Here is a 23,063-nt window from a genome sequence, read left to right as displayed (position 1 = left end):
GGTCTCCAGTAGCCTATCAGTTCACCACTCATGCCAGAGGCTTCCATCAACATCCCTAAGGATAGTGTTCAAGGACCCTCTACTTGGAGAGTGGCGTGAAAGTCACATCCCTACTCCCCACCCTGCCCTGCCCTGCATCCCTTCCTTTGTCTGTTCCTGAGTCATGAATGAGTGACAGGCAGCGAAGCCCTTTGTTCCAATGAATTGCCAAACCTGAAGGAGGCATGGACGTCCCTGACTTATAGCCAGGCAGTCAGAGGTGCAGGCGACATCCCACAACTCTCACATGGGGTCTGAAGTAGGGTCAGCCATGTGGGCTCATGCTGGGGCCTTGGAAAAGACACCACATCTACCCATTATCCACCTCAGGATGAATGCTAAAGACTACCACCCAGAAGAAGGTGAAAAAGCACTAAGGGCCTGTGACCCAAATTATTGGTAGATGACAGTTAACTTACCAGGAATGCTTGCCTTGGATTATAATGTGAGGAAAAAATGACTTTGTATTGAGTTAAATCACATTCAGCATGAGGATTTGTGTACTGTAGAATATGTTTTGAAATAAAATATAGAATTAATCAAACCAATGTGAGGCATTGCTAGGCAGCTAGTCAAACGTTAGCAAGCTTTCAGGTTATTGAGGATGGGTTCCCCATTATAGTAAGCCTTGGGTTCCACCACATTAATTTTTTAAAACAGGAAGTATCACAATTGCCCCTTAGTATTTGAAATGCCACATGAAAGGAGAGAGAGAACACCACAACTTGCCTTCTTAAGGTTTAAAATACTATAAGGAGCTACCTCCTCCAGAGCAGGTACTAGGGAGAGACCTCTGAGGGAGCAGGCCTGAATAGCGACCTCTGTGGGACCAGGTCCAAGCCAAAGACCTCCAAAGGAGCAGACCCAAGCCAGCAACCTCCCCCAGAGCAAACCTGAGCCAGCGATCTCTGCAGGAGCAGGCCCAAGGTATCTGCCTCCACAGGAGCAGGCCCAGGCCAGTGACCTTCATGGGAGCAGGCCCGAGCCAGGGACATCCACAGGACCAGGCCCTAGTTAGTGACCTCTGCCAGAGCAGGCCTGAACCAGAGACCTCCTCTGCAGCAAGTACAAGGGAACAACCTCTAAGCGAACAGGCCTGAACCAGCAACCTCTGTGGGACCAGACCAAGACAGTGACTTCTGCGGAAGCAAGCCTGAGCCAGGGACATCTGTGAGACCAAGCCTGAGCCAGCAACCTCTGCTAGGCACAAGCCAGTAACCTCCATGGGATCAGGCCTAGGCCAACAACCACCACAGGAATAGGTCCTAGACAGGCACACCCACAGAAGCAGCAGGCTCAAGCCCACAACCTCTGCAGAAACAGGCCCAAAGAAGCCATCTCCACGGACATTCTCAGGATCAGGATCAGGATTAGGATCAGGATCAGGATCAGGATCAGGATCAGGATCAGGATCAGGATCAGGATTGAGCCAGTGACCTCCACTGGAGCAGGAGCAGGTACAAGGGAGCAACCTCTGAGGAAGTAGGCTTGAACCAGCAACTTCTGTGGAACTGGGCCACAGCCAGTGACCTTCAAAGGAGCAAGCCCAAGTGAACGACCTCTGTGGGAGCAGGCCAAGCCAGCAACCTTCACGGGACCAGGCCCAGGCCAGTGACCTCTGTACAAGTATGTCTGAGCCAGGGACATCCATGGTACCAGGCCTGAGCCAGCGACCTCCATTGGAGCAGGTACCAGGGAGCAACCTCCAAGGGAGCAGGACTGAGCTAGAGACCTCTGTGGTACAGGGCCTGAGCCAGCAACTTCCCCGGGAGCAGGCCCAACTGACCTCTGGGATTCCAGAGCAACCTCTAGGAGTGCAAAGCAATCTCCAGGAGTGTCAAGTGACTTTTGGCTTGACTGGAACCGTGGCCCCAACTCCACCATGAAGAGCAAGCATGTAAGCCATGGATCCACTGGCACCTGGAAGAGTGATCCCTAGAGACATGACCCCAACTACACCAATTAGAGGAAACAATGGGTAGACAATGTAAGAACATTCCCAACAAAGAGCAACACAACATCAACAAAAACTAATGACTCTAAAACAGCAAGACTTGAACACCCCAATACAGATGAAACAGAAGAAAATGACCTATAAAAATTAACTTTAGGAGAATGTTTGAGGCCCTTAAAGAAAAAATAAAAAGTTCTCTCAAAATAATGGAGAAAAAGACAAACTAAAAATTGATAGAAATCAGCAAATCCCTTAAAGAAAACCAATAAAAATCAAACAGGTGAAAGAAAAAAACTTGCCCAGAACAACTAGAAGGCAGGAAATAATCAAAGAGCTGAAATCAACAAAATAGAAACAAAGAAAATAATAGAGAGAATCAATGAGACCAAGAGTAGGTTTTTCAAGAAAATCAATAAAATGAACAAACCAAAAGTCAGAGAGAGAATAACCAAATTAACAAAATCAGAAACAAAAAAGGGGGATATGACAGCAGACATGGAGGAAATCCAGAGAATCATTATGTTATATTTCAAAAACCTGTACTCCACAAAATTGAAAAACTTAAAGGACAATTATCTGGATAAATATCACTTACCAAAATTAACTCAAGACTAGATAAGCAAATTAAATAGACTTATAACTGTTAAAGAAATAGAAACAGGGCTGGAGAGATGGCTCAGTGGTTAAGAGCATTGCCTCATCTTCCAAAGGTCCTGAGTTCAATTCCCAGCAACCACATGGTGGCTTACAACCATCTGTAATGACGTCTGGTGCCCTCTTCTGACCTGTAGGCATACACACAGACAGAATATTGTATACATAATAAATAAATAAATATTTAAAAAAATTAAAAGAAATAGAAACAGTCATCAAAAGTCTCCTAACCAAAGAAAGCCACAGACCAGAGGGTTTCAATGCAGAATTCTACAAGATTGTCAAAGAAAAATTAATACTAATACTCCTAAAATTGTTCCACACAATAGAAATAGAAGGAAAAAACTCTTTTTACGAGGCTACAATTATCCTGATACCCAAACCACACAAAGACAGTACTAAGAAAGAGAATTATAGACCAGTCTCACTCATGAACATTGATGCAAAAGTACTCAATAAAATACTGGCAAACAGAATCCAAGAACACATCAGAAAAATCATCCACTGTGACCAAGTAGGCTTCATCCCAGAGATGCAAGGATTATTTAACATATGAAAATCTGTCAATGTAATCCACCATATAAACAAACTGAAAAATAAAAACCACACGTTCATCTCATTAGATGCTGTAAAAGCTATCAACAAAATACAATATCCCTTCATGAAAAAGGTCTTGGAGACAGTGGGGATACAAGGAACATACCTAAACATAGTAAAGGCAATATCAAACTAGATGGAGAAAAACTCAAAGAGATTTCACTGAAATCAGGAAGAAGACAAGGTTGTGCACTCTCTCCATATCTATTCAGTATAGTTCTTGAAATTCTTGCTAGAGCAATACAACAATAAAAGGAGATCAAAAAGATACATATCGGAAAAGAAGTCAAACTCTCAGTATTTGCTGATGATATGATATGATATCATCATCATGCTGATAGATGATATGATAGTTAACATTAGTGACCCCAAAAATTCTACCAAGGAACTTCTACAACTCATAAACACCTTCAGTAATGTAGCAGGATACAAGATTAACCTGAAAAAAATTAGTAGCTCTCCTTTACATAGATGATAAATGGACTGAAAAAGAAATCAGAGTAGCATCACTCTTCACAATAGCCACAAATAACATGAAATATCTTGGAGTAACTCTAACCAAGCAAGTGGAAAACCTGTATGATAAGAATTTTAAGTTCCTGATGAAATAAATTAAAGAAGGCCAGAGAAAATGGAAAAAAATCCCCCATGCTCTTGGGTACATAGAATTAACATAGTAAAAATGGCAATCTTACCCAAAACAATCTACAGATTCAATGCAATGCCCATCAGAATCCCAGCAAAATTTTTCATAGACCTCAAAAGAACAATTCTCAACTTCATATGGAAAAGCAAAAAACCCAGGATAGCCAAAACAATCCTATGCAATAAAGGAACTTATGGAGGCAAAATAGCCCCTGACTTCAAACTCTACTACAGAATTATAGTACTGAAAACAGCCTGGTATTAGCATAAAAACAGACAGGAGGACCAATGAGACTAAGTTGAAGACTCAGTTATCAAATCTCACACCTACAAACACCTGATTTTTGACAAAGAAGCAAAAAATATAAAATGGAAAAAAAAAAAAAGCTGGTGTGAGAGAATTGTCTGTATTCTGTAAATCATGTTTTAAATAAAAGCTGATTGGCCAGGCAGGAAGTATAGGTGGGACAACAAGACAGGAAGTAAGGGTGGGGCAATGAGAAGAGGAGAATACTGGGAAGGAGGAAGCCCATTCCTCCCCAGTCCTACCCAGACCACGGAAGAAGCAAGATGTGATCTACCCTGCCAAAAAAGGTACCAAGCCATGTGGCTAACATACTAGAATAATGGGCTGGTATACATTATAAGAGCTAATACGAAGCCGGTGCTAATGGGCCTATCAGTTTTATCATTAATATAGACCTCTGTGTAATTTCTTTGGGGATTACCAGTTGTGGGAACTGGGCAGGACAGAAAACCCCAACAAGCCAGCTCTCATGTTACAGAAAGCATATTCAGCAAATGGTACTAGCATAACTGGATATCAACATGTAGAAGAATGAAAATAGATTCATATCTATTGCTGTACAAAACTCAAATCCAAATTGATTAAAGACCTCAACATAAAATCAACCACACTGGACCTCATAGTGACATTTGAAGTTTCCAGGAAGAAGATGGGGCCCCATAACAACAACTCCGCCTGGTTGATATGTCGTCATGATACTGATAGTGCTACTACAAGACCTGTTTTGGGTACCAGCTGCACAAGATGATTCCAACTTGGTTAGCTGAAATGGTGCAAATGTTGTACACCGTTCGGGCCAGACCTCCACAAAATACTCAGAGACTATTTGCAATTTTAAAAGACATTGATCTTGAACTTTAATCATCATTTTACTTTCACAGGATCCCCCAGAAAGAACGTCACCCCCATGCCAGCTGGAAGTAATTCTAGAGGACGACGTCCCCTCTCCCAGTAAAGTTTGCCCTTGGCTTTAGGGACATCATTTAGGGGTTGATTATAATTAGTATACGGTTGAGGGTTGGGGGAGGAATTTTATAAGCTCAGGGATCATTTGAAAAAAAAAAGGATAATTGGATGATGGGATAATAGATTTGTAATTGTGAGTTACTGTTTTTAGACAAATATATTGGTATCGATTCTTGTATATTGATACAAAGTTAAATTTTTTATGATTAATAGAATGGTTATTTATTTAAAGGGGAAAAAACTTACAGATCACCATCCCAGACAACAGCCCTCTGCACAATCAGGAAGGGAGTCTAGTCGCCAGAAGCGGAGCAGGAAGCAAGAGAGAGAGAGAGGAGAGGGAAGTGGCCGCTTTTTTAAAGGGAGAGAGACCACACCCCAATGGGCTGGTATTTCAGTGGCTATTGGCTGAAGGAACGGAAGGAGCTCCTGCAACACCTCCCCCTTTTGTTTAAGTAAGAGAGTTCTAAACCTATTATGAAATTATATACAATAAGTACAAATATCCTATTCTAACTAGCTTAAGTCTTATATTATAAATAGCTTGGCCAAGTCATGAGTGGAAAGTAACTACATTTATATAGTTTTCAACCCCATCGAAGATCTGAGAAGGGAAATAATGTTACCTGAATAATTAGGAAGTGCAATCAAACAACTTCTGAAACATGCAACAAATCACAGAGACAACTAGCTACCTGGGCAATCACCCAAGGTCACGTTTGCAGCGTTGAAGCAACCAACTTTGGCTAAGACCTAACATAACTGACATACCATTTTCAAAGGCAAGAAACTTGTCAAAACTATCTTACCCTGTCTTGGCAGGATATGACAGTCCTGTTTTTTCCATTCACAGATACTCTGTATCTCTGTCAGTGGTTGAGGTATGGGCATTTCTTTGCCCAAAGGCCAGTTCAGCCAAGAAGAAAGACAGGTGGAGTGTCTTTGATGCTCAACATTCTCTCAGGAATAGATCAGTGAGAGTAGGTTCTCTTGTTACACCTTGTAGATTTGGGGGATTGAATTCAGGTCCTCAGGCTTGGTAGCAAGCACCTTTGTCCACTGAGTCACCTCGCCAGTCTTATTTCTTCATTTGGGATATGTTTATTCAGATATTTACTTGACTTTAAATTAAGTTATTTGTTCTTTCACTTTTAAGATGTTTGAGTTCCATTGATTTTTGTTATCACCCGCTCCCAATCTGTGTTTTGTCTCTGCTATGTTGGTTCTTTCCTTGGCTGGACAGAAGCACTTTCATTTGATGTAATCTTGCTTGCCTATTTTGGGGTTTGATGCCCTTGCTCTTTTGGGTCTTATCCAGGAAATCCCATTCCAATGTCCTGAAGCATCTTCAGTTTGTTTGTTTGTCTCGTTTCATGGTTTCAGGTCTTATATTTATTTGAGTCTTTGATCTATTTTGGATTGATTTTTGTAACCGAGAAATTGGAGTCCCATTTCCTTGTTCTGTGTAAGTATATCTAGCATTCCCAGCTGTGATTATTTTTAAAACTAGACTTTAGCCACTGAGATAGAGGTGGGGGAGCAGTAGGAATAACTCAGCACATCTGGTGTTCATGCTGACAGAAGTGTGAAGTCAGGTTGTCAGAGCCCTGGCAGATGTGGTAGAATTTGTATTATCTACTTCATAGTATTACATTGGAGCTTCGTAAACATTTCTGTCATACAGACCAAAGATATTATATTATTTCATGTTATTCATAAATACTTACCTTGTGCACAGTACATATTTTATTAATGTACAAATTAATTTAATTTGACAGTTAAAACTATTAAATATTGCCAATCACTTAAAAATATTACAAATCTATTTAGTCATGAGAGGTGAAAGATAAATATTGCAATGTATGGTTGTAAACTCTGTGAGTAGGAAACAGAATTATCTGTTAAGGAAACAAATATGTTTCCTGCCATCTGTGTAGATAAATAAAAGAATTATAAAGTGAAATAACTGAAACAGAAATGAAAACCAAAGATCCCTGTAGGTACTGGGGAGAGAAATGTGATTTTTCAGCTGTATAAGTGTTTCCTTTAAAATGGAAAGATTTTTAAGTATGTACTCCACAATTCTGCTAAAAGTAATATTAGCAATTTCATGTTGTTTATAATATAGCTAGGGGCATACATTACCAAAACACAAAATAAGAAGCTTGTTTAGCAACTTGTTAGTTGCCTGCATGCTATAGCCCATAAACACCACAACTTCCATCCAGTTGTGTTAGCATGTTCATGCCATGACAACTCATTTAATACTAAGGTATTGTTTACATGTACCATGGTGACACACAGACATGCACACAAGTGCACAAACACATACACTCATAGCAGCCCAAAGTACATCAGTGAATGTGTACCACTGCACTGCATTGTCACTGGAATGCCCCCATGGATCAGTCTACATGCAGTGTGATGTGACCACCATTATACTGATTGCCGTTCAGCACCACGCAGGACCAGAAAGCATCAGCCTCACATACCTGACAGAAGACATCTATAAAGACAACCATGTGTGCTAGCCCAGGATCTAGGAGCCCGGATGCTCTCTGACAACCATCCTCATGCACTGTAACTGCTCAGTCTCTGCTAAGACAGCTTTATGTGAAACAAAGCAGATAGATTACAATGAACAGAGAGGATTTCATATTACTTTGCAACCACCCAATATCCAAGTAGAAACTAAACCTCTTAGAAGACCAGAATGCAAAGTAAAGGCCCAGAGTGTATCAGTTTGCTTGTATGTTAACAGTCTAGAACCCTTATCCTCCTTCTCAGCCACTGAAAAGTGCACACTAAGCCATTCTGTGAGCACAATGACAGCTTTGGACAGTGACTGTCCAGAATATGGAAGCTTGCTCGTATCAGAGCCCTCAGTGTGTACATCTTATCTGTATTAAGCCTTTTCTTCTAGGGATGCAGTGCAGTGGTGTGTGTGTGTGTGTGTGTGTGTGTGTGTGTGTGATGTGTGTGATGTGTGTGTGTGATGTGTGTGTGTGACGTGTGTGTGTGTGTGTGTGTGATGTGTGCCCTCCTCGCCTTGGGCTCAGAGACACTGATGTCAGTGCACTGTCCCATGTTTTGGTTGCTTGTTTCCTGCTCCCACTTCCTTCAGGCAGTTTTGTCTTCTCGCCATTCCCCTTCCTCACTGAGGAAGACTGCAATAGCCTACTGGCCAGCTTAACTTCTCAGACTACAAACAGTTGCCAGCACCAACCATAAACTCCCTAAGATGAAATGTGAATAAGTAAATAAGCAGTCGCTTTAGGAAGAAATGGATTTTACAATTTAACATCTTTTCCTCTTTTCTGACTGGGCAATCATTGAGTACACACAGAGAGACAGATAGACAGACATGCGCACATGCATGTACACATGTACATACACACACAAAGAAAGAAAGGAAGAAAGGGAGAGAGGAAGGGAAAGAGGGAAGGAGGGAGACAGAGAGACAGAGACAGAGGCAGAGAGACAAAGAGAGACAGAGAAAGAGAAAAGTAAGCCAAACCTCCTAGTAGAAAAACAGCGTGGGCTCACTGTCCTCAGTTCCCATAATGCTCTCCAGTTTTCTTCCCAGCTCATTTGCATGTTACACCTATCTGTTAACCAGGAATAAAGCCCTGAAATCCCTGTTCTCTGTTCTTGAAGGATGGTTTCCATTCATTCTCATCTTCATTGCCTCTTATGTCTGGACATCTGACAGTCAGAAAAATGGCATTTCAGAAAAGAAAGATACCATGTTAAATACATGGCCACATGTGAGCCGTTTTTTTTTTAATTTTTATTTATTTATTAAAGATTTCTGATTTTTCCCCGCCACTGCCTCCCATTTCCCTCCCCCTCCCCCAGTCAAATCCCCCTCCTTCCTTAGCCCAAAGAGCAATCAAGTTTCCCTGCCCTGTGGGAAGTCCAAGGACCACCAACCTCCATCCAGGTCTAGTAAGGTGAGCATCCAAACTGCCTAGGCCCCCACAAAGCCAGTTCGTGCAGTAGGAACAAAAACCCATTGCCATTGTTCTTGAGTTCTCAGTAGTCCTCATTATCCACTATGTTCAGCGAGTCCGGTTTTATCCCAGGCTTTTTCAGACCCAGGCCAGCTGGCCTTGGTGAGTTCCCTATAGAACATCCCCATTGTCTCAGTGTGTGGGTGCACCCCTCGCGGTCCTGAGTTCCTTGCTCGTGCTCTCTCTCCTTCTTCTCCTGATTTGGACCTTGAGATTTCTGTCTGGTGCTCCAATGTGGGTCTCTGTCTCTGTCTCCTTTCATCGCCTGATGAAGGTTAATATTCCGGAGGATGAAAAAAAAAATTCCGGAGGATGCCTATATGTTTTTCTTTGGGTTCTCCTTATTTAGCTTCTCTAGGATCACTAATTATAGCCTCAATGTCCTTTGTTTATGGCTAGAAACCAAATATGAGTGAGTACATCCCATGTTCCTCTTTTTGGGTCTGGCTTACCTCACTCAGGATAGTGTTTTCTATTTCCATCCATTTGTATGCAAAATTCAAGAAGTCCTTGTTTTTTACTGCTGAGTAGTAAGAGTATGTTAGTCTAGCATTATTCTTTATAATTTTGGAGAAGTGTTGCAGTAAGGTCTCTTGTAGCCTGGACTGGCCTCAAACACTGTATGTTGCAAAGGGTGGCCTTGAACTACTGGTCCTCTTGCCTGGGCAGCACAGTATCTTCTGAAATTGAAACATATCTCAGCTCCCAGGTTCAAAGGGGACAATTTCTTTACCCAAACCAAGCAATAGTCTAAGAATATACATGGTTTTCAGGAATTTCTCACCGAACTCAGTTCTCAGCCTCCACTTCCTGAGTGCTAAGGTGGCAGATATGCGTCATCCATGCGGCTACTGTTTATATTATATTATTTCCCATCAGCGCTGGGAACTGAATCAACCCCTGTGCTTGCTAGCACTGACTGCACTCAATACCTCCCTAGATGCTTTTGTTTTGTTTTGTTTTTCAATTTATTTTGAGACCCTGATGTGGGAGTGATTTCTTATTAATAAAGAAACTGCCTAGGCCCCTTGATAAGGCCCACCCTTAGGTGGGTGGAGAAAACAAAAGAGAATTCTGGGAGAAGGAGGCTTAGTTGAGGAGTCGCCATGGTTCTCCCACTCCAGACAGACGCAGGTTAAGATCCTCTCTGGTAAGCCAGCTCGTGGGTTACACAGAATATTAGAAATGGGTTAGAACAATATGTAAGAGCTAGCCAATAAGAAACTGGACCTAGCCGGGCCAGGCAGTGTTTGAAAGAATACAGTTTCCGTGTAATTATTTCTGGGTATAAACTAGCCATGCGGGCGGCCGGGTGCCGGGGACGCAGCCCTGCCACTCCTATTTCAACAAGACCCAGTCTCACTAAATTGTTCAGGTTAGTCTTAAAGTCACTCTATGGCTCAGGCAGGCCTGTAATTTGCCATCTTCCTTAAGCTTCCCAAGTAATCATAATTACAGGCATGGTGCCACCATGTCCAGCTTTTATTAAATTTTAATAAGAGGAAACTGAGTAGTTATGCCTACTCCAAACCTTTCAAATCAGTTTTTTTTTCTTTTCCTAACCTTTCTACCATTTGGAAGACATTGTTATTCACAAACATTTTGTATAGCCATCATTTTCTTAAATGTAATGAAAGAAAATATTTTAATCAAAGTTTCATTCTTTCATATTTTAATGAGTTTCAGACACTATGAGAACTTTCGATTTTATGAATTTGCATCATGTTAGCCACTTGAATGGGGGTCATAAACTACTGTGGAGCCAAGAATCACTTTGAATTTCTGGTCTACCACCTCCACCACCTGATACTGTTGTAATTACAGGCATATGCCACTAAGTCAAATCTGAGAATTCCTGAATATCAGGCATACCAGTAACTGTGCTGGGGATGTGCCAATGAGGGGAGAGAGAGAAAGAGAGAGAGAGAGAGAGAGAGAGAGAGAGAGAGAGAGAGAGAGAGAGAGAGAGAACCAAGAGAGAGAGGAGAGACAAAGAGACACAGAGAGAGATTCCTACTATCAAGAAGCTGGTGATTTTAGCCAATAGCAGCTGTTCCAGCACAGTGTAATGGATGGGCCAAGTTAAGAGAGACTGAGATCTGGGATGAGTGTGCAGGAACTGTTCTCTGAAAAAAAAAATTCAGCAATCAGAAAGCTGACCAAGGTGAATCAGACAACATCTGGAGAAGGCACAGCTACACACAATAATACTGAAGGAACCTTTCAGTTTGATCAAGGAATGACAAAGAGGCCAGTGTGTGTGACTGTGGCTGAATGAGCAGGAAGACCAAAGATACAATCAGAGGGTGGCTGAGCCCCAGGTCACCTGGGACTTTAGTGGTCATGGAAAAATCATAGCCTTCCTTGTGGCCGGATGAAACAGCACAAGCGTAGTTTAGAGCAGAAGAGAGCATGGTCTTATTTCAACTTCAGAAGATTTGTTGTCTTGGCTAGAATTACAAACGAGCAGTAGAGAGAGGCAGGTCAGGTAGCAGGGAGATCATTTAGAAAACATACAAGTAGGCAATAACAAGCTTGTCCCAGAGACTGTCTCACGTGATTGATGGCCATGCTTACCTTCTCATTCAGTCATATTAAACTGTCTCCAGCTGTATCAGTGTTCAGGTGGACAATTATAACACTACCTCTTACAAAGAAGGAAGATAAACTTTTGTGCCTGGGCAGTCTTTAGACACATCAGTTCACTTCTTTATCTAGCTAGCAAATAGTTTAATAACATTTTTAAGTACCTATCATGTAAAATAAATAAAATATATATCTAGAAAGAAATGATAATCAAAATATTTTAGTGAGCATTATAAAGGATCAGTAATTAATCCTAGTTATAAAGGATCAGTGATTAATCCTAGTGAATAAAGTATGTTATGTACCTTCAATTTTAAAATGTTTGGGCTTTTATTTGGTGGGGAAGTCTTGCTGTGTAGCCTAAGCTGGCCTGAAACTTGTGATTCTCCTGCCTTAGCCTCCCAAGTTTGTAATGATGGCTACTAACTGTCATACTCCTCTGTAAGTCATCATTTTAGACAAATATGTGCTCATTGGGGTAAATACACAAAACAAATCAGTAGTCAAAGAATCTTAGAATTTATATATATAGTATAGATTTAGTTCACACACACACACACATATATATTATTATGGATTTTAAGCCAAGAACGAGCATCACTTATTAACATAACCCCCCCCCCCCATAGTTCACTGAAAACCTAGCTCTTTGCAATTTAAAACTAGGAACTATGTAAGAACTCTAGAAGACAGAATAAACTTCCTGAAAACTGATTTCTAATTTTTATCTCATTGACTTGTGTCTAACCTTAGAAAATACTATGACTCCTTTTGGTTTTGGTGGGTTTGTTTGGTTGGTTGGTTGGTTGGTTTTATCATAACTATTTGGTTCTTTTTTTTTACTTTCTTTTTTCTTCATTTAAATAACCTTTTTCTTTTATTTTACATTCCCTACCCACCTCTCTCACAGTCCTCTCCCCTTTCCCATCGACACCACTCCCCATCCACTCCTCCTCCTCCTCCATTCAGAAGGGGACAGGCCTCCAAAGCAGGGCACATCAAGTTAAGACAGAAGCGAGCTCCTCCTCTTCAAGGCGGTGCCAGGTAATCCAGCGTGGGGAACAGGTTAGCAAAAGACAGCTAAGTACCAGGGAGAGGTCCTGCTTTCACGTTAGAAGCCTTACTAAGAGAGCAAGCTAAATGATTGTCACACACATGAAGAAGTCCCAGGTCGGTCCCATACAGGTTCCCTGGCTGTTGGTCCAGCGTCCATGAGCTCCCACAAGCTCAGGTCAGCTGTCTCTGTGGGTTCCCCCAACATGACCGCCCTTGCTGGTACAATCCCTCCTCCCTTTCATCTGCAGGATGCTCAGAGCTCAGTGATCTTTGGATCTCTGACTCTGCTTCCATCCTGGATAGAGTATCTCTGATGGCAATGAGGGAAGTCATCAATCTGCTTAAAGTAGATGATCAGTTCACATACCCTCTCCAATCATAGTTGGGGTCACCCTTATGGATTTCTCTGGCACCAGGTTTCTCCCTAACCCTGAAATGCCTCCCATCAAGATGTATGTGTATGTATATGTATATGCTAGAGCAACAAGACAACAAAAGGAGATAAAGGGGAAACAAATTGGAAAGATAGAAGTCAAACTTGTTTTGCTATTTGCAGATGATATGATAGTATATATAAGTGACCCCAAAATTTCTACCTGGGAACTCCTACATCTGATAAACACCTTCAGTAATGTGGCAGGATACAAGATAAACTTTTAAAAAATCAGTAGGCCTTCTATATACAAATGATAAATGAATTGAGAAAGAAATCAGAGAAACAACACCCTTTATAACAGTCATGAATAAAATAAAATATCTTGGATTAACTTTAATCAAACAAGTGAAAGATCTGTATGATAAGAATTTTAAGTCTCTAAAGAAAGAATTTGAAGAAGATGCCAGAAAATGGCCTTGTAAGAGGAGGTGTGTCATTAAGGGTGGGCCATTCCCATGCTTAGCCCTCTTACTCTCTACCTGGTGCTTGTGGATCAGATGCAAGCTCTTAGCTACTGCTCCGGTGCCATGCCTGCTTGCCTGTTGCCATGTTCTCTGGTATGATGATCATGGATGGACTTTCCCTCTGAAACTCTAAGCCCCAATAAACTCTTTTTTTTCTGTAAGTTTTCTTGGTCATGGTGTTTGTTATAGCAATGAAAAAGTAACTGAGATAGTTATTAAGTCTCTGTTCTGAACTTTTAATTCCTTTATCTTTCCATTGAGATGTGTTTAGATGATTTTCTTTACTGAAATCCGACAACTGGGCTGAGGAGATGACTGTTGGTAAAATGCATGCCACACTCACAACTAAGAGCCAGCACCCACACAGGAAGCTGAGCACAGCCGTGCACATCTATAACCACAGAGCTGTGGCGGGAGAAGAGCCAACGAGATTCCTGAATTGTGTTGGTCAGCCAGCCTAGCAGAATCACGAGCCCCAGATTTAATGAGAGACCCTGCTTCAATGAAAGGTGAAGAGTCATCAAGGAAGATACAGACTTGACCGCTGGCCTCTTCATGGCACCTGCATGTATACATGTATGTACATGTACACACCACATGAACCCATTCGTTCACAACAAGAGAGCAAGAATTTGACAACTGTGTCTGCTATTAACATACAACAATGTTGAATAGAAATAAGAGTGCACATACAAAGGTGTTACAGATAACAGTGAAAGTAGAACTGACATATTTTTACTAATAAGGAGATGCTATATTCATGCTAACATATCCATTCAGTGGAATATGCTAGAGCCCAATAACAACTTTCCAGGAAGTCAGAACAGTCTCTCTTTAAGGACTGCATCTTAGTACTTACACAAATTTATATTCTCGTTTTTTTTTTTTTTTTTTGGCAAGCTGAGCAGACTTTCTCCAATTTAATTACTCCAAGAAAATGATATGCTCATGGATGCCACACACAATTCTGGTAGATTTCAGAAGCTCTGTAAACATTATCTCACTCAATTAAATTGTGCACAGTCTCATAAAGCTCAACTCCATCCCTTTCTTGACTGTTGCTCCTTCATTTTTGTGAGTTTTATCGTCTGCAGTTATCTCCAGTTCTCTTCTCACTGGATTTCAGTAACTGCGAGCCAGTCCCCCCGGAACCTCTGCAGACCTGGCGTTCCCACCTGTGCTTTGTACTCACCTGCCTTTGCTATGGGTGCTCCTTGTGCTACACGTCTGAAGATGCCCGTGCTTCTGTGCCCAGTCCTACTGTGCAGCAGTACAACTGCAGGAGTCATACATGGAATGCTGACGTCACCGGCTTCCAGCGTGCATTCACGAGAACGGAGGAGAAACAGTCACTGTGCCCTTCCTGCAGAAGGGGATGCTGGGAAGTCGTGTCAAAATGTGCAGCTTCACCGAAAGAATAGTAACGTCTCTTCATGAGGTTGGCAGCCCAGGAGTCAGGCTGTGCTGGAGTAGCGATGGTGCCTGCAAGCGAGGAAGAGATGAAAGGCTGTTCTTAAGAACTACTCAGACCCCCTAGATAGGCCAACCAGAGTCTTTAGGGAGCTTCCAGACCCTTCTTGCTATGAGCTTATCTTAAGGAAATGAATGGGAAGTGGGTGGGTGGTATTCCTAGTGAGAGGGAAGCCCTTTCACCTGGACAGTTGGGACTCTGGAATATAAATTACAGTGTAGTTGGCAGTTCTGTGTCTGGGTAATAGTGAATACTGACAAAAATAAAAGTTTATCTCTGACGAAAGAAAGAAAGGAAGGAAGGAAGGAAGGAAGGAAGGAAGGAAGGAAGGAAGGAAGAAAGAAAGAAAGATAGATAGATAGATAGATAGATAGATAGATAGATAGATAGATAGATAGATAGATGTCTTGTATCTCAGTGTCCTTTGATTTAATGTCTGGGGAGACTTGCCCCTCTTACAGGCTGAGGACAGAATTCATTCCCTTGTGGTTACACACCTTATGTTAGCGGCTTTCCTAATCTCCGACAGAGTAACTTAAGGGACAGGAGATTTACTGTTTTACCATTATCATTCGTCATGACAGGGGAGCTATGGAGTTCATGACACCAGGAGCATGAAGTGACAGCTGCTCTGTGGATCATGAAGCAGAGAGCTCTGGTCAGAAGCAGGACTGGGCTATACCCTTCAAATGCTTGACCATGGTGACCCACCTGCAAAAGTCATGCCTCTAGCCCCAAAGGTTCACAACCTCCCAAAATAGCACCCCCCTGCTCAAGGACCAGCTGTTCTCACAGAGATCTTCAGGTAGGACATAGCTTAGCTGGTAGAGAACTTGTATAGCATGCACAAAGCCCCTGGGTTCTGTCCTCAGCTCTGCATCAGTCAGGCACTGGAGTGCACACCTGAAACCCCAACACTTGGGAGGTGGAGGCAGGAGTATCTGGAGTTCAAGGCCTTCCTGGGATAAATGAGACTTTGTGTCAAAAAGAACCACAAGAAAAGTTAAATTATAAAAAAATATTAAACACAGTCCTTAATATTTCATACAGATATCATGGATATATTCCATTCATCCATGTACCCCAGAGTCTAGCATAGCTTCTGGGACACAGGTGTTTAATATACATTTATTGAATAGGCACAGTAATGACCATTTCTTTGCCTATGGCCCATGTCCTAGTTTCTTAGTGCTATTTTGTCTGTGACTGTGTCTACTTCTGCACAGTATGCATCCTTTTCTAAGTAGAACACTGTCCAAGCAGGGTGGTCCAACTTAGCCATCGGATTCTCCAAACATCCAGAGTATCAGACTCCTCCTATGTGCTGTGATAAGGCTTGTCCCCACCCATCTCCTCATGGCCACAGCAAATCATTTAATCAGACCTCCCGGCCACACATTATCCCAGTCTTTTTTTTTTTCAAAATGCCCCCATTAGAAATTTAATTTCCTAAAATATGTATCTCTAGCCTAGACCTCCCTAAACTGAGTCCCGCAGATATCAGTTTGTCTAAGAAGAACCTCAGGTTCAAAAGGTTCAAAACTGAGTTTCTAGCCCTCACCCAAACAGACCCCTTGTGCTCTCCTTGTCATCTTGGTTCATTAACTGGATTCGTTGAATTATCTTTATTCTCTTTTTCTTTCATTGATTTCAAAGTTCTATACACTATTTTAAGTTTTCTACTGGTTTGCTCAATTTAAATGAATATTTGAACCTTTTTTATTCCTTAGCAATAGTAAGAATTAAATAGCAATTATGTTTCTGTCCTCTGAATGATATGATAATAATAATAGCCTTAATGGTGATAATAACAGATGATAGATCCTGCCTATTAAGTTCTTATTGCCCACTAAACACTCTTCTAAATCCTTATATATCCTGATTTATGTATTTCTCAAAACAGTCTTATGAAGCCTGTGCCGTTATTAATCTCATTATTATTGAGGAGGAAACCAAGGCACAAGAGGCTAAATAATTTGCCTTTCATTAGAATAGCTAGGCCATGACATAAACAGCAGCTCAGCCTGGGAAACTGCACTCCAACTTACTCCCACGCTGGATATTAACTTTTTTCTTATGTTCTTAACAATTCCCATAGATTTCCAGACATAGTAACAACTATCATTTAAATTGAATTTTCACTAATGTCATTGATTGCCACTATTTCTCGTATATCAATTTTTTTGCTGTTTTGAGATCTTTATGCTAATACAATTTTATTCAACTGGGTTGCTTTTAATAGATTTCTATTTTTTAGGAAGACAACATGGGTGTGATATTTTCTGAGTACTCTTACATTTAAAAAGTATGAATCTATTGTCATGAGTGAACAAAATTTGGTTGGACATGGTAATATGAAATTACCACTTGTTTCCTTCTATAAACCCACTAATATCACTCCACTGAGAGGGCATTTACAATACCATAAATGAAGACACTGGTGCCAGTCTTATTACTTTTTTAAGTAATGCATGAACATTTGGATTTTATCTTTTATTTCTGAAATGTCACCAGGATATGCTTGTGTGTACACATTTTTTAATAATCTTGCCTAATATTTGCTTTTTCATTTCAGAGAAAATTTCTTCCAATTCAATTTTTATTGCCATTTTTCCTTCACAGCTTTGTTTTGTTTACTCCGTGAGTCTTCCCCTTTGAAGTGTCAGACTCTCCACTCCAGTGACCCTACTATAGACAAAGCTTCTGCAAAAGCTAATGTAATCCTGGCATCTTATAAATCTAGAAAAATGGCAGCTTCTTTTTATTTTCCTCTAAAGTCATAGGTCAGCAAAGACTGTGATCAGTTCGTTGACTGCTTACCTAATGTGCACAAAACCTTGGATTCAGTCCATAACACAGCATAAGGGCAGTGGTTCTCAACCTTCCTAATGCTGTGACCCTTTAATACAGTTCCTCAAGTTGTGGTGACCCCAGTCATAAAATTACTTCCATCACTACTTTATAACCGTAATTTTGCTATTGTTATGAATCATAGCCAGGAAATGGTGGCAAACACTTGAGAGGCAGAGACAGGTGGATCTCTGAGTTTGAGGCCAGCCTAGTTTACAGAGTGAGTCCAGGAACAGCCAAGGCTACACAGAAAAACCCTGTCTCAAAATAATAATAATAATAATAATAATAATAATAATAATAATAATAATAATAACAACAACAACAATAACAATAGCTGGGCGGTGGTGACGCATGCCTCTAATCCCAGCTGGGAGGCAGAGTCAGGATTATCTCTGTGAGTTTGAGGCCAGCCTGGTCTACAAGAACTAGTTCCAGGACAGCTAGGGCTATTACACAGAGAAACCCTGTCTCAAAAAACAAAAAAACAAAACACAAAAACACAGCAACAACAACAACAAAATAATAATAATGATAATAATAATAATAGTAAGAGTGCAAATATTTTTGGAGATAGTGGTTTGCCAAAGGGTCAAGACCTGCACGTTGTGAAGCTCTGGCATAAGGTGTGTTAGCACACTCCTATAATCCTGAGAAAGTAGAGGTAGGAAGATCAGGCTTTCTTCAGGTAAAAAGGTCAGCCTTGGCTACGTAGGAAATTTGACACCAGCCTGGCTACACAAGACTCTGCCTCAAAGTAAATAAAAGATCATAGGTGAGAATGGGGCAGGCCGTCCCATGCATGGCCAGAGCTTCAACACTGGTAATTCTCTAGCCTCACAGAGGATAGAGTTGTCTGCGAAGCTGCAGTTGATGAACAAGTTAACCCCTTGCCAGGCTATAAATGAGAGATGGTCAGAAGTGTGCCTGCAGAGTGGGCCCCTTATAGAGGCAGGCAACTGTATACAGAGATTTGACTTCCAGCTTTAGCTGGTTCTGGGAAAACAGAGTAACTAAAGGCAGGTGGCACAGACCTGAGTTAGAAACCAAGAGATGCCAGCTGACCACCTTCCGCCTGTGAGCAGTGGGTGCTGGCAGACAGTAGGCATGAGGTTCCTTTGGCACCTCTCCTTCTGTGAGCTCGTGAAGTTGCAAGCATTCCAGTTTGACCCCTGTTTCCCAAAGATAATAACTGAGCTTTGATTTTCTTTCAGTCTTTGTTGGACTGTTGTAGTAGTAAACAGAACTTATGTTTCTCCCTTTTCAAAATTGTACATAATTTAAACTTAAGTTTTCCAAGCCTTAAATGTGTAGTAAAAACATTAATGCATTTTAAGAACAGACTGTTGGGACTGGAAAGATGGCTCAGTGTTTAACAGTGCTTAGCGATCTTGCAGAAGATCTGAGTTCAGTTTCTACTATCTACAAGGTGACTCCTGGTCCAGGTGTTCCTATGACTTTTGGCTTCCTTGGGCACCAGGCACACAGGTAGTTACATACATACATTCAGGCAAGTACTCATACAAATAAAAATAAACAAACCCTTAAAAAATAATTAGTTAAACCCTGTCTCGAAAAAGGATGAATAGGTAAATAAATAATTAATTGTGGTCTTAATTAACCCTACAACCCACATTTCATGGGCCACAGAATGTTCATGAGATCCTAACCAGCTGGCCCTTACCCCTAGAGTTCTTTTCCTTAAACAATAAGTCAGGTTAGAAGTGCTATGAAGAAAGAAAAAATAAGCAAAAAAAGCAACATTCTCCTCTGAGTTGTATAGGAAAGGTGTGCAAACCAGATCAGCAGGAGTAAGACAAAGTGATACAATACGCATGACAGAATCTGGAATGTTCTGAATTTATGAAGTGTCTGATGTGTCTGCAAGAGCCGGAGCTCTGAGAGCTGGGCAACAGCCAGACCATGAGGCGTTTTAATGCCATGATAAAGAATTTGAACACTATCCAGAAGGCAATCGGAACTTGCAGGCTTTTAGGAAGGAGCAGTAAGATTTAGACATGTGTTTTAAGCAAATCTTTCTAAGCAGCAGTGTGGGAAATGAGGGGGGAGGGGAAAGGGAGTGAAGGAACCCATTAGGAAGCCATTAAAGAGGTTTGGGTGAGAATTTATGAGACAGGACTAGAGTCTGTAGCAACTCGGGAGGAGTGGAAAGACTTGAAATCTTCTCATCAAGGAAGATAAACAAAGCTGCTCTTTGAGTCTAGGCTGAGGTGAAGCTGGAACATAGAATGACTGGTTGATGCTGTGACCTGAGACAGGGAATAGAGAGCAAGCAGACTAAGAAAGGAAGAAGATGCAGGGTCTAATTTGCCGAAGATGTGTGAGAGCATACACCCAAGCAAGCATCACACATACATGCCAAAACAGCTGAGTAAGGACATACTGAATCATGTCATATATAGGGACATGAAAAGCATATGTTTAGGTCACAGGGAAACAATTATTAAGCCAAATACAATCTGGTGCTCTTTTTGAGTTATTTTTGTTTATGTGTGTCAGGCTCCCTGAGTTTGTGTGCACCACATGTGTGGATACACCTGAGGAGACCACAGAGTGTCAGATTCCCTGGAACTGGAGTTGCAGACAGTTTTGATTGCCTGATGTAGATTCTGGAAACCCTGGTCCATAATCACAGGACCATTTCTCTGATGCCCCAAATTTGGGCTTCTTAATACTATACTGATGTATTAGAGATAGACAGAAGACAGAAATCTAGACTCTCATGATTAAGAGCCAAAATTAAACAGAAGTATAAAGGAAACATGAAGTAAAAATAAAAGGTGTGGAAGGAGGAGAAATGATTTAAAGAATAAAAACGTCATTCTAGTAATGTCAAAGAAGTTGCAGACTACTTGTGCTCATCAGCTAAGAACACTGGCTGCTAAGGCAGAGGACCCAGATTCCCTTTCTGGCACCACATGGAGGTTCATGGAACCTCCTGGAACTCTAGCTGCAGGGAATCTGATGCTCTCTTGTGGCCTCTGCAGACATGAGGCATGAATGTGGTGCATGCGCACGCATGCACGCGCGCACACACACACACACACACAGAGGGAGGGAGAGAGAGAGAGAGAGAGAGAGAGAGAGAGAGAGAGAGAGAGACTCATGAACATAAAATAAAAAGAAATAAAAGTTTTATTAAAAGGCAAGGCAGCCTCAGGATGTGGAGAAGTTCAAATTTCTTCCCTTAGAATTGAATTTGGTGTTGGTTAGTTGCTCTTTGATCTGGTGTTAGAGGAAGTACTCAAGATTGGAAAGAAGTCCTTGAGAAGAAAAAGCGTTGATTGGTTATTGCTGGAAATGAATAGCACCAAATTCCTATAATGTGAGGAAAGACTGAGCCAATCCTGTCCCCACAGAGTGGGTGGAGGCAAATGAAGGAAAGTACCTCAGTGTTGCAGGGAGCCCACCGGACCTCTGCAAAAGTGTAGATGGAAACCTAGCATGATAACACACTCCTGTGGTCCCAGCACTATGGAGGTAGGGGTGAAAAGATCGAGTGTGTAAAGCCAGACTCACTTGCATAGTTTAAGACCAGTGTGGACTAGAGGAGACAATGCCTTTAAACAAACACCAAAACCAGATGGGAAACTCTAAGGCAACTGAACAGGCTTGAGAAGGGTGGATATCAGGAGAGGAAGATGGTGTTAGATTCTGGGGTCTTCTCTAGTCCACTTGTAGGAATAAGTTCCTCCGTTTTTTAACTCCAGAAAGGTTAAATCAAGTTGCTCATGACTAAGTGCCTCCCCAGAAATTGTGCCCAGAAAAAGTTATGTTTCTTCCCCACAGCAACCTGAAGTTAGTCACCAGTCAGTGTAGGACAACCAGGGTCTAGTCTCCTTGTCTCAGTTTAGAACATGTTCTAAGGGCCTTTTCAACTTCAGCTCTCATAAAACTGTCTGGAGGCCCAGCATGATTTGTGCCTCACTCAACCTTTTCGTGACAGATTCTGGTGTCCTTCAAGCTTCCTGAGTGTTATTCCCAACGTAGATAAGGAATTCAAGGCCAGACATGGAACCACCTTTAATAAACCTCCTGCATCATATCTAATGTACAGAATTTCTGAGGCTCTCAGCCTAAGCAGCTGGTTCTTTGTTTTAGTTTGGTTTTTTTGTCAGCTTGACACAGGTAGGTTCATCTGGGAAGAAGAAGGTAGTTCTCAACTGAGAAAAACAACTCCATCAGATTTGCCTGTAGGCAAGTTTGTAGGAGCATTTTTTTTTTTGACTTACAATTAATGTGGGAGGGCTCATCCCATTGTGGGTGGTGCTGCCCCTGAGCAGGTAATCCTTGGATGTATTAAAAAAAGAAAAGCAAGCCTGCGAACAGCAAGCTAGTCAGCAGTGTTCCTCCACGGCTTCTGCTTCAGTTCTGGCTCCCAGTTCTTACTTGAGAACCTGCTCTGACTTCCCTGTATGATGTACTGTGATATGAACATATAAGCCAAATAAACCCATTCCTCTTCTAGTTTCTTTTGATTATGGTCTTTATCGCAACAAGTAAAAGGCAAACTAGTAAAGGGGTGAATTCGTAGGATAACATTTTACACATTCTCTTAGCCAGAAAGCCTTGAAATCATCGTTAGAGCATCAGATTTAGATCTACCTACCAAAACTTGATTATGTCATTTCAGACTGACCAAAAGGCTCCAGAAGTTAATTCGAGGCAGATAGAGATGGTTTCTCCATACCTACATTTTCAGCCCCATAGGCTAGTGAGATTTGATGGGGTTCTGGTACTTTAACCCATTTCCGGATGCTTGATTGCCAGGATCTCAACCCTTGGTGACCATGATGAGAGCAAGTCTCAGCATATTTGGAGTTCTATTCATGACTCTCTGCTTCTCGCCTCTAGCTATCTAGATGGTCTGGGTAGTTCTTCAGCAGCTACCCTTCTTTTTGAATCAAAATCCAAAGGTTAATAAATGCTTCCATATCTAACAGCTAAGATAAGGCTTCACTGAAATTAGAAATCTCTCCTGGATGCTGACACCTCTATCTGAGT

Source organism: Alexandromys fortis, unplaced genomic scaffold (genome assembly GCF_014885135.2).
Source record: "Alexandromys fortis isolate MF-2015 unplaced genomic scaffold, M_Fortis_MF-2015_v1.1 scaffold_129, whole genome shotgun sequence".
NCBI lineage: Eukaryota > Metazoa > Chordata > Mammalia > Rodentia > Cricetidae > Alexandromys > Alexandromys fortis.
Note: the sequence above shows the minus strand (reverse complement) of the source record.